A 13,185-nucleotide genomic window follows, 5' to 3' on the forward strand; every position below is an offset into this window, starting at 1 on the left:
TTTTTAGATTTGTGAAATTAGTTTGTAAAATTTTGAATGAAAGTTTGCTTTTTGTCCATGTAATATCTGTTGTATCTTAGTGACTCAGTCCAAACTTCCAATTTTGCTTTTATACTGAAGGATATCACATTCTGTTAAGTGTTTTCATTACAGTATTGTGATAACTCTTCAAAAAATTTTATAGTACTTTACCAGATTTTAACTTCTTGAGAGGGATAATATGACTAATAATAACAAAAATTAAGAGTTATGTTACCTGTAGACCATGTATGGAGTCAGTGTGGTAGTTGTGAATTTCTTCTCCACCCTTCCTTTTCAATCTATACATTCCAAAAGTGGTAAGAAAAGTCATCTTTTCCATCAGCATGATTAGAAGCAACCATGAACTGACCGTGGAATATTAACCTCAGTATATGAAACTTCACTAATTATAAGGGAAATGCAAATCAAAAACATAATAAAACATCACCTCACACTTGTAAGAATTGCTCTTATCAGAAAATGAAAGCTAAATAGTTTGGCAAAGATATGGACAAAAGGAAACCCTGCACACTGTTGATGGGAATGTAAATTGGTATAGTCGTTATGGAAAAGAATATGAAGATTTCCTCAAACAATTAAAAATAGAACTATTATATGATCCAGCAAACCCTTTTCTGGGTCTATATCCAAAGGAAATTAAATAGGCATCTCAAAGAGATCTGCACTTACGTGTTCATTTCCCAATTATTTATAATACCCGAGATGTGAAATGTTATACATATTATTACATTATATATATATATATATATATAATATATATAACATTTTCTTTTTATGTACATCTTATTTTTCTTTACATACAATGTATATATACACATATATTATGTATATATGTATAATATATGTATATACACATACACACAATAGAATATTATTCAATCTTGAAAAAGAATGAAATCATGCTGTTGGGACAACATGGATAAAACTGGAGGACATTATGCTAAGTGAAATTAAGCCATATGCATAAAGACAAATACTCCATCATCTCACGTATATGTAGAATCAAAAAATGTCAAATGCATAGCATCAGAGAGTAGCATGGTGTTTTCCAGAGGCTGAAGAATGGGAGAAATGGGGAGATGTTGGTCAAAGGGGTACAGAGTTTCAGTTATGCAAGATAAATAAGTTCTGGAGATCTAATGTACAACAGTGTGACTATAATTAATAATATTGTATTGTATACTTGAAATTGGCTGACAGCAGATCTTAAATGATCTTAAAAATCTATCCCCCCAAAAAAGTGAACTATGTGACGTGATGGTATGCTAATTACCTTGAGTGTGGTGAACATTTCACAATGTATATAAGTATAAAAACAAGTTGTACATCTTAAATACATTCAGTTTTTGATTGTCAATTATACCTAAATAGAGTTGAAACAAAACTAACCTCTATTCCCTGCTCTGGACAGGTTGGAAAATTGAAGTGCATTGTGCTCAGAGTAGTCAAAGGATCCCATTATTTGAATTTATTACGTGATCATGCTTATGATACTACTGTGCAGTGTTTTGGCACATACTGCTTTGTTGTTAATTATCTCCATCTTTGCTCTTTAAAACATTATAGTATTCATTAATTATCTCTAAATACTCCCTTTAAAAACTGTTCACAAAAAAAAAACCCAAAAACAAAAAACCCAAAACAGCAGTTTCCAATGGTGAGAGCTATTTGGCAGAGCAGTCTTGGCTGTTTCTATTTATTTCAAAGAGAATTAAAAAGCTTAGACAAAACAAATGACAAAGTGTATTTGGGACTCTGAGGGTGTTTCTGAAAAATTTATAAACTGGCTTCATTTATTTAGTGGTCTTTAGAGTAACTACAATTCAATTCATTTTAAGAATGTGTGGGGAAATATGTCCAAAATTGCAATTTGAAAACTCATTCCCAGAAAATGTATCTGGAACAATTTTCATACAACTAAAAAAAAAGAAAGAAAGAAAGAAAACCACACAAATAGTGCTTGATTTTACTCTTTAGTGGTTTTTATCTCATAATTGTAGAAATCTAGATAAAACTAAATATTTTACCAGTAATTGTCAGGTATTTTGGGAGAAGCCATTGGATATTTTATAGCTCAGCAATCAGATATTTTAAAAGATTGCTTTTTTATTTTATGTTTTTAACGTTTATTTATTTTTGAGAGAGGGAAAGACTGAGCATGAGCAGGAGACGGGTAGAGAGAGAGGGAGACACAGATCTGAAGCAGGCTCCAGGCTCTGAGCTGTCAGCACAGAACCTGATGCAGGGCTCCAGCCCACGAACCAAGAGATCATGACCTGAGCCAAGGTCAAACGCTTAACTGACTGAGCCATCCAGGCGCCCCAAAAGATTGCTTTTTAATTTAAGGAGAAAGTAGTTGAATATTTGTATGGATGCCAATATACAATGATTATGCTCTTACTTTAACTGCTGTCAATAAATTGAAACCCATCTTTTCCTTAAAAGAACAAAGCCTAGAAAATTAGCTAGATGTCTCAGAAAATACCCCCTATTTCAGTAACAATCATCAGATAAGAAAACCCCAAACCAAGAAAAATAAATCAGCCATTTCTATTGTGCTATTTGAAAATTCAAATTATTATAAAATTATGTTATTATTTTATGCAAAAAAGTTAGCACTGAAGTAGAAGACACCTGGCTAATTTTCATATAATTTGTGATGAAATCCAGTGGCTTTATCAAATAAAATTAAAGACTATACTTCTTATATTTGTTTATAATTTAGTATTTCGTCCTTAAAAATATTATTTATTGCTATATGAAAGTAAGGGAATAGAACCTATAAACAAGTCAACTATTAACCAATGAAAGAAAACGTAGTTTTGGTAATATTATTAAATTAATTGTTAAAATTATGTAGTAAGGAGCAAATAGATATGTAGCTACATCATAAGGAGAAATGGGTTCTGAAAAAAAAAGATTAAAGTGGGGTGGCTGAGTGGTTCTGTTAGTTAGCACCAACTCTGGATTTCACTCAGGTCATGATCTCACTGTCTGATTGGTGAGATCAAGCTCTGCCTAGCGGTCTGCACCGACAGCATGGAGATTCTGTCTCTCTCTCTCTCTCTCTCTCTCTCTCTCTCTGCCCCTTCCTGGCGCGCTCTCTCTCTCTCTCTCTCTCAAAATAAATAAGTAAACTTTAAAAAAAAGATTAAAATTATTACTGTTTGAAAGTTCACAACTTTAGTGAAGTAATTATATGCATGGAAATCAAAACTTTAGAATTATAGAAATATAGGAGCATGTTTTATAAGTTAACATCTTTGATTTTGCATGTATTTCTGAGCCTGTTTAGTAGCCTTTAGTAATGCATGTGGCAATGGAATTTCAACATTTATCAGAACTTTTATCTTCTCTAAAGTTCTTAGAATATTAACATCTAATCAAGTAAATATGTATATTAGTGGAAACATTGGATTTTAAAATCTTATGTGAAATAGAAGCCTTATACAATTATTAACCATTTTTTTTGTGATGATTCTATGCATATAAACTCCTTGTCGTCTTTGTACTTTTCTTGTCTATTTCCAGAAAAAAAAATTCAGATGTTTAGAGCCCAATAATTCTTCTTGTTTCCCACCTTTAGGACTTCTTCCACCAACTTGTTGAATAAATTTGCAATTAACCTGAAATTTATTCTATATCCTCCCTTTTACATTCATGTTACAAATTGGTAATCATGCCTTGGAGATTTGCGTTGATTGATGTCTCCTTTTTGTATTTCTTTTTTTAATTTTAATTAAATTATAATTAACATACAGTGTCATATTAGTTTTAGGTGGACAATATAGTGTTTTAACAATTCTATACATGTACTCAGTGATCATCATCATGATCAGTGTACTTGTAATCCATTTATCTATCTCACCCATCACCCCCGCCCCCAATGAGCTTCCCTCTGGTAATCATCAGTTTGTTCTCTATAGTTAAGAGTTTGGGGTTTTTTTTGCCTATTTTTTTCTTTCTTCATTTGTTTTGTTTCTTAAATTCCATATAGGAGTGAAATAACATGATATTTGTCTTCTCTTATTGACTCATTTTGCTTAGCATTATACTCTCTAGATTAATCCATGTTGTTGCAGATGGCAAGATTTCATTCTTTTTCATGGCTTAGTAATATTCCATTGTGTATATACTGCTTCTTTATCCATTCATCTATCCATGGACACTTGGGATGCTTCCATAATTTGGCTGTTATAAATAATTCTGCAATAAACCTAAGGGTGCATATATCTCCTCAAATTAGTGTTTTTGTATTCTTTGTATAAATACCCAGTATGGAATTACTGGATCATACAGTAATTCTATTTTTAATATTTTGAGGAACCTCCATATTGTTTTCCACAGTGGCTACAACCAGTTTGCATTCCCACGAACAGTGCATGAGCGTTTCTTTTTCCCTACATCCTTACCAACTCTTCTTGTTTCTTCTGTTTTTTTTTTTAATTTTTATTTTTTTGTGTTTGTTTATTTTGAGGAAGGAGAGTGCAAGCAAGGGAGGGGTAGAGAGAGAGGGAGAGAGAAATCCCAGCTAGGCTTTGTAATGTCAGTGCAGAGCCTGATGCGGGGCTCAAACTCATGAACTATAAGATCATGACCTGAACTGAAACCAAGAGCAAGATGCTTAACTTACCAAGTAGCCCAGGCATGCCTCCTGTGTTTTTTTTTTTTTTTTAGCCATTCTTACAGATGTGAATTGATATTGTGATTTTGATTTCTGTTTCCCTGATGAGGAGTGATGGTGATCATCTTTTCATGTGTCTGTTGGCCATCTGGATGTCTTCTTTGGAGAAATGTCTGTTCATATCTTCTACACATTTTTGATTGGATTATTTATTTTTGGGGTGTTGAGTTGTATCAGTTGTTTATATGTTTTGGATACTAGCCCTTTGTCAGATATGTCATTGGCAAATATTTCCTCCCATTCACTAGGTTGTCTTTTACTTTGGTGGTGGTTTCTATTGCTATGCTTTTAATTTTGTTGTAGCCCCAATAGTTTATAGTGTCTCCATCTGGTTTGGGTATCAGGGTAATGCTGTCCTCAGAATGAATTTGGAAGCTTTTCTTCCTTTTCTTCTTCTTCTTCTTCTTCTTCTTCTTCTTCTTCTTCTTCTTCTTTTGGAATAGTTTGAGAAGAATCCGTATTAACTCTTTTTTAAATGTTTGGTGGAATTCACCTGTGAAGCTTTTTGGCCCTGGACTTTTTTTGCTGGGAGTTGTTTTTTTTTATATATTTTTTATTTTTTTAATGCTGGTTTATCTTTGAGAGAGAGAGACACACACACACAGAGTGAGCAGGGGAAGGGCAGAGAGAGAGAGAGAGAGAGAGAGAGAGAGAGAGAGGGAGACACAGAATCCGAAGCAGGCTCCAGTCTCTGAGCTGTGGGCACAGAGCCCAACGTGGGGCTCAAACCCATGAGCTGTGAGATCATGACCTGAGTCGGATATTGAACCAACTTAGCCACCCAGGCTCCCTTTTGTTGGGATTTTTTTGATTACCAATTCAATTTCATTGCTTGTAGTTAGTCTTTTCAAGTTTTCTTCTTCTCCTCCACCTCCTCCTGTTCCTCCTCCTCTTCCTTCTCTTTCATTTCCTCCTCATTTTTCTGCTTCTGCTTCTGCCCTGCTTCTCAGCTTATCTTTCCTCTTCCTCTTTTTTTTTTTTTTTTTTTTTTTTTTTTTTTACAATCTGGCTAAAGGATTATCGATTTTGTGGATCTTTCAAAGAACCAGATCCTGATTTTATTTATCTGTTCTATTGTTATTTTAGTTTCTATTTCATGTATTTCTGCTCTAATCTTCATTGTTTTTTTCCTTGTCCTGGTTTGTGTTTTTGCTGTTCTTTTTCTAGCTCTTGTAGGTGTAAGGTTAAGTCGTTTTTTGATATTTTTCTTGCATCTTGATGTAGACCTGTATTGCTATAAACTTCCCTCTGAGAATAGCTATTGCTGTTAGCCCAAAGATTTTGGACCATTGTGTTTCCATTTTCATTTGTTTCTGTGTATATTTTGATTTCTTCTTTCATTTCAGAGCTTCCTCTGCCTCCTCATTTTGTCTAACTCTCTGTGTCTGTTTCTGTGTGTTAGGAAAGTCAGCTCTGTTTCCTGCTCTTGAAAGTAGTGGCCTTATGAAGAAGAGGCCCTGCAGTGCCCTGTGGTGCCATGTCCCGTGTTCACCAGAACCTGGCACTTGAGGGATGTCTCCTGTGTGTGTTGTGTGTGCCCGACTGCTGTTGCTGAGGCATGTTTGCCTTCAGTCCTGTCGTCTGGAGTGGTTCTCTTTGCCTGCTGTGGGTAGGGTTTGTCCATGGGTTGTTAGTGGGCCAGTCTGGGGGCGCCTTAGGCTTGAATTGAGCCAGACCAGGCATTTGCCAGAGATGTAATAGTAGCGAACTACATGGCTCTTTCCCTGTGTTGTGCCTTGAGAAACTTTGGTTGGTGGGAGGGGCCTGAAATCAGACCAGAGTTCTGCCCTCCGCTCCCTGCAGGGGCCACAGTGGGACTGGCATATGTGGTTATCTTCCCCTTTAATTGGGGCAGGAGTCACTTTGGAGTGGTGCTGACTCCTGTCAGGGCTAACTGCAGACTGCCATGCTCGTGGCACCACTTTGTTTGGGCTTTGGCCAAGGGCTTATTGGAGGGGGCAGTTCTGTAGGAGAACATGGGGGTGGGGCGATCAGAGTTAGAAAGTCTGAGCAGTCTGCTATGGGAGAGGACATGGAACCACTTCGAAAACTCCTATCACAGTGTTGACGTGGGGGGCAGGTCCACAGGAGAATGTGATTCTATGCTGGTCCACTGTAGGAGGGGGCCTGCAGCTACTCAAAACTCCTGCCTAGGCCCACTGGGTTGGAGGGAGACAATCTGCAGAAGTGTGCAGGAGTAGGGCACCAGTGTTAGCAAGTTAGGTGGAGAATGTGCTGCTTGCTGGTTCCCACCAGTGTCTGCATCTATGCTGGGGTGAAGGAGAGAAATGGCGCAGCCAGCTTTTTTGTTCTTGGAGAAGTCTTCTATAGATTCTTGCTCTTCCAGCACATGCTCTGAGATTAATAAACAAACCCCCCTCCTGTATACCCTCGGCTTCAAACTGTTGCTTCTATGCTTTATCTCCTGGGGGCTCTTTGTTGTGCTGTCTCTTTAGGGGAACTCAGTTTTCACTCACCCTCCAGGTTCTCCCAGAGCTGAGCCCGCTGGTTTTTAAAGTTCCAGAAGGTGTTAAACCACACTTATTGTAAAAACTCAAGAAATTAGCCTCTCTGGTTTTCAAAGCCATGTGTTACAGGGATTTGTCTTCCCAGTGCAGGGCCCCATGCCTTGGGTTCCAGATGTCATTTTTGTTTCTTTTCCCTTTCTATGCCCGCTGTGTCCCTCCCTCCCTAAGTTCTGAGGGTCTGTTTAGCTACCAACCTTGTCTCTGCCCTTCCTACCCTCTTTGATGTGGCCTCTTCTCCACATTTAGCTGTGGAGAGTCTGCTCTGCCAGTCTCTGGGTCATTTTGGATTATTTACACTGAGTGTTATCTAGTTGTAGCCATGGAATGAGGTATGCTTAGGATCCTTCTATTCTGCCATTTTCCCGGAAGTCTCCTTTTTACATTTCTTATTTTCCCTTCCCATCATAATTTTATGGAGGCTGCACTAAGCTTCTTTACTGGATTATTGCAATATTCCCTTCCCTTTTATTCCCTTTACTGACACCACTTCATATTTTCCAAAGCACGAATTTCACAGCCAATGTTGTCATGCTTAGAATACCTCAGTGGCAATGTATAGTTTTCAAAATAATGGTTATAATCACAGCTTAAAATCCTATGCTTGGACCTCTTGAACTCTACCTTTTTATCTTAATTCTCACCAGAAGCTTAACTAGAACATCTTTAGTCTGTGCCTAGATGCAAAATTGCTTCAAATGCAAATTCTGGAAGTAGAGTGAGACCTAATACTCATGGAAAAAGAAGGAGGTCAGAATGACTAGAGTAGATGGAGTAAAAGAGACATCCAAGTGTGATGAGTAGTCACTGGAGGGCTTGAACTAACCTATGAAAATGATGACTTCCATTTAAATGAGGTTCACTCATGGCTGGTGTATGAAGAGACTGTGAAGGACAAAAGTGGAAGCCGGGAGACCACTTAGGCTGTTGTTACAATGGTCTGGGCAAAGATCATAGTGGTTTGGACTGAGGTGCTGGTCCTGAGAACTGTCAGATTCTGCCTTCATTTAGAAGGCACAGTCAACATGGTGGAATGATGGATTTGATGTGGAGTGTGAGGAAAAGTAAAGAGTCCAAGTCATTCCAGGGCTTGAGGCCTCAGCAACTGGATGATGCTGGTGTCATTTACTGAAATGTAGGTCACTGTAGGAAAAGCAAATTTGGGGATGTAGAACGTGAGAGCTCAGCACCCTATGAGGGCCCCCATCTCCTATCACCTTCATGCTCTATAGCTACTCACCCAGGTGTACCCAGACTGCCACAGCCTAAAGGTCACCTCACCACCCCAGAGAACACCACTATGTTCTCTGACCCAGTGCATAGTCATTCTTTCCTAATGATCTCCTTATGGACCTTCTCAGAAGTCACCAAAATGGCCAAGTTAAGAAGGAACTGATAGTCTATTTTGATCTAAGATCTACAAATTATTCAGCCATGTGATTCTTACCTTTTAAAAAAGTTTTTCTCATGGATTTATTAAAGATTTCTGATTTAATTGTCTTATAGTCAAGAAATATAGTCTGATGATATCTATTCATTAAAATTTGAAATTTGCTTAATATCTTAATACACAGTCATCTCTTGTAAAAATAAAATGTGAAATTAGTGAGTAAAAATGAGTATTTCTGTAAAAATCAGTCAAGGAACTCACACAAAGAAAAAAGGATATAAAATATAATAACATATACCCAAAATATGGAGAGGAGAGGAGAAAATAATGGATTCAAACTTGCATGGCCATCAATTTAATATAGACTGCTATTTGTAGAAGAGGTTATATACAAACCTAATGGTAACCACAGATCAAAAACTGCTAATAAACATGCAAAGAATAAAGAGAATGAAATCCAAATATATCACTAAAGAAAATCAGCAAAATGTGAGAGAAAGACAAGAAAGGATCAGAGAAAATCTCCAGAAGGAACCACAAAACAAGTAATAAAATGGCAATAAATACATATCTATTAATAATCCTTTTGAATGTAAATGGAATAAACACTCCTATCAGAAATACAAGATGTCATAATGTATAAAAAAAAACAAGACCTGCTGCCTATAAGAGACTCATTTTAGACCTGAAGTCACCTGCAGATTAAAAATGAGGGGATGGAGAAACATTTATCATGGAAATGGATGTCAAAAGGAACCAAGAATATCAAAACTTATATCAGACAAATTAGATTTGAAAACAAAGACTGTAACAAGAGACAAAAAAGGGCACTATATAATCTTAAAGGGGATAATCCAACAAGAATATACAACAATTGTAAATATTTTTGCTCCCAATATGGAGGTGCCCAAATATTAAAAACAATTAAAAACAAACATAAGAGAACTAATTAATAATACAATAATAGTAGGGGACTTTAACACCCCACTTACATCAATGGGCAGATCATCTAACCAGAAAATCAACAAGGAAACAATGGCTTTGAATGGCACACTGGTGCAAATGAACTTAACAGGTATACTGAGAACATTTCATCCTAAAACAGCAGAATACACATTCTTTTCAAGTGCACATAGAACATTCTCTAGAATAGATTACATATTAGGTCACAAAACAGACCTCAACAAATACAAAAAAAATGAAATTATACCATGCACTTTTTCTGACCTCAACACTATGAAACTAGAAATCAACCACAAGAAAAAGTCTGTAAAGACTACAACTACATGGAGTTTAAAGAACATGCTGCGAAATAATGAACGGATCAACCAGAGGAAGAAAAACAAACAAACAAAAACAAAACAAAAAACAAAAATATGGAAACAAATGAAAATAAAAACACAATGGTCTAAAGCCTTTGGGATGCAGCAAAAGCAGTCCTATAAGGGAAGTATATAGAAATATAGGCTTATGTTAAGAAGAAAGAAAAATCTCAAATAACTTAACCTTGCATCTAAAGAAGCTAGGAAAAGAACAACAAAAGAAGCCTAAAGCCTACATAAGGAAGGAAATAGTAAAATTTAGAGCGGAAATAAATGAAATAGAAATGCAAAATAACGATGGAACAGATCAATGAAACCAGGAGCTGGTACTTTGAAAACGTTAATAAAACTGATAAACCTCTAGCCAGACTTATCAAAAAGAAAAGAGAAAGTATCAAAATAAATAAAATAACAAATGAGAGAGGAGCAACAAAAATGAACACCACAGAAATACAAACAAATATAATGTTATGCAGAAGTATATGTTAACAATTTGGACAACCCCGATGAGATAGATAAATTCCTAGAAACATATAAACTACCAAAACTGAAACAAGAAATAGAAAACTTGAACAGACTGATAAACAGCAAAGGAACTGCATCAGTATCAAAAAACTCCCAACAAACCAAAGTCCAGGACCAGATGGCTGCACAGGCAAAATCTAAGAAACATTTTAAAGAAGCGTTAATACCTATTCTCAAACCATATCAAAAAATAGAAAAGAAAGGAAAACTTCTAAATTTTTTCTGGGAGACCAATATTACCCTCCTATCAAAACCAGTTAAAGACACCACTAAAAAACAGAACTATAGGCAAATATCTCTGATGAACATAGATGCAAAAATTCTCAATAAAATACAAGCAAACCAAATCCAATAGTATATTAACAAAAATTGATCATCGCAATCAAGTAGGATTTATTTCTGGTATGCAAGGGTAGTTCAATATTCACAAATCAAATCAATATAATACACGACATTAATAAAAGAATAGATAAAAACCGTATGATCATTTCACTAGATGCAGGAAAAGCATTTGACAAAGAACAGCATCCATTCATGATAAAAACCCTCAATAAAGTATGTTTCTAGGGAACACACTTCAGTTTCATAAAGGCCATCTATGAAAAACCCACAGCTAATACCATCTTCAATGGGGAAAAACTGAGAGTTTTTCCTTTAACACTCAGAAACCAAACAGGGATGTTCACTCTCACCACTTTTATTCAATATAGTACTGGAAGTCCTAGCCACAGAAATCAGACAAAAAAAAAGAAATAAGAGTTGTCCAAGTTGGCAAGTAAGAAATTGTAAAAGTCTGTATTTTCTAATTCAAGCTAAATTTTTACATTTTATCTGTTGATAATTTTGAATGATGAATTTAAATCTACATTGACAGGGGAATTAAAATTTTCCCTGTGGTTCCATTAGATGTGCTTTCATATTTTTATACATTTCTAGATTATCATATTGGATACATGCAAATTTAGAATTTTTGTTGTATTAAAACTTTTGATGTTTTGAAGGGCATCATTTTCCTAATAATACCTTTTTTTTAAAGTCACTGTTATTTTTTATATATGCATTTTACACACGTATTTCCTCACTCTTTTAATAAGTCTGGCTGGGTCCTTTGGCTTTAATAGTGTGTCTTTTAAACTGCAAATGGAGTTTTTGTTGTTACCGGTCTCTGTGTTTGAAAAATGACTTCATTCACTTTACATATAATTATAATTAATACATTTGCACTTATTTGCAGTCTCTTAATTTGTGCCTTCTGTTTGTACTCTTATTTCTATTATTTTTTATTCTTGCATTGTTCTTCATTTTCAATATTACACTCTCTCTACTAATTTGCAGTAATTATTGCATTTTCTTTTTAATGATTCACTTTTTTATTTTACCTTGTAGGTTTAACAAAGTCTGAAATCAATTAATATTTTAATGCTTTCCTGAATATACAGGAAGGGAGAATTGTAAAAACTGCATCCTAATTTGCATATCTACTTCCATACTTGCTGAAAGTGGAAATAATAAGGAAATATATGTTAGTGAAATACTTTCTAAAAGTATAAAATTGCTTCAAAATAAAATGCCCTGTTAATAAAATGCATGCCTTTCAATTTACATATTAATTTACACATTTTTGTTTTTGTCCAATTTATATATCATATCTCTTTTAACCTAATTGATAATATATTTTATGCATACAGATCTTTTAGAATTGTTTACATGGTTATCCATTTTCTTTGCTCATAATTTTTCTTTTATGTAAGAAGTATTTCTAGGTTCATTTTTTTCTTCCAGAAGTACATCTTCTAGAAATTCACTTAGTAAATGACTCTTTCTAAAAACAATTTTTTTAATGTTTATTTATTTTTGAGAGAGAGAGAGAGAGAGAGAGCGAGCTGGGGAGGAGCAGAGAGAGGGAGACACAGAATCTGAAGCAGGCTCCAGGCTCTGAGCTGTCAGCACAGAGCCCGACGAGGGGTTCAAACCCACGAACCATGAGATCATGACCCGAGCTGAAGTCGGATGCTTAACCGACTTAGCCACCCAGGCACCCCTAGTAAATGACTCTTAATGATCATTTATTTTGTATTTGTACATAAATGTCTTTATTTCACACACAAATGTCTAAGTACACAGAAAGTTCTGGATTCTGGATTGTCTAACATTTCTTTCATCAATGTAAGGGTACTGTTATTCTCTCTTCTTGCTTCCATTGTTACTTTTGAGAATTCTATTCATAGATTAAATTATTACTAATTTGTAGGCCTTTTGTTTTAATCTTTGACTTCTGGCAAGAACTTATTTTTGGCTGCAAAGCACCCAAGATTTACCGTAATGATCTATTTGCAGATTGATTTATATTTCATGTTCTACATATTGTGCCTTCCGTATTTATTTATGAATTTTTGTCTTGATCAGTTATGGAAAATTTTCAGTTATTTTTCTACAAATGTTGCCTTTTCTACAGTTTCTTTAGTTCTAGGCATGGGAGACTTACGGAACTATACTGTATATTGTTATGATCTTCATGTTTTTGACCTTTATACCAAATTTTCCTCGAGGATAATTTCCTCAAATCTACTTTCTGCTTTACTAATATCCTTTTGGCAGAGTCTAGTCTGCTGTTTAGACTACCTATTGAGTATAATTTTAACAAATTTATTCTTCATGAAAACATTTCTATTTGTATCTTTCCCTAAGTTTGGCAAT

This window comes from Prionailurus bengalensis, chromosome A1 (assembly GCF_016509475.1).
Source record: "Prionailurus bengalensis isolate Pbe53 chromosome A1, Fcat_Pben_1.1_paternal_pri, whole genome shotgun sequence".
NCBI lineage: Eukaryota > Metazoa > Chordata > Mammalia > Carnivora > Felidae > Prionailurus > Prionailurus bengalensis.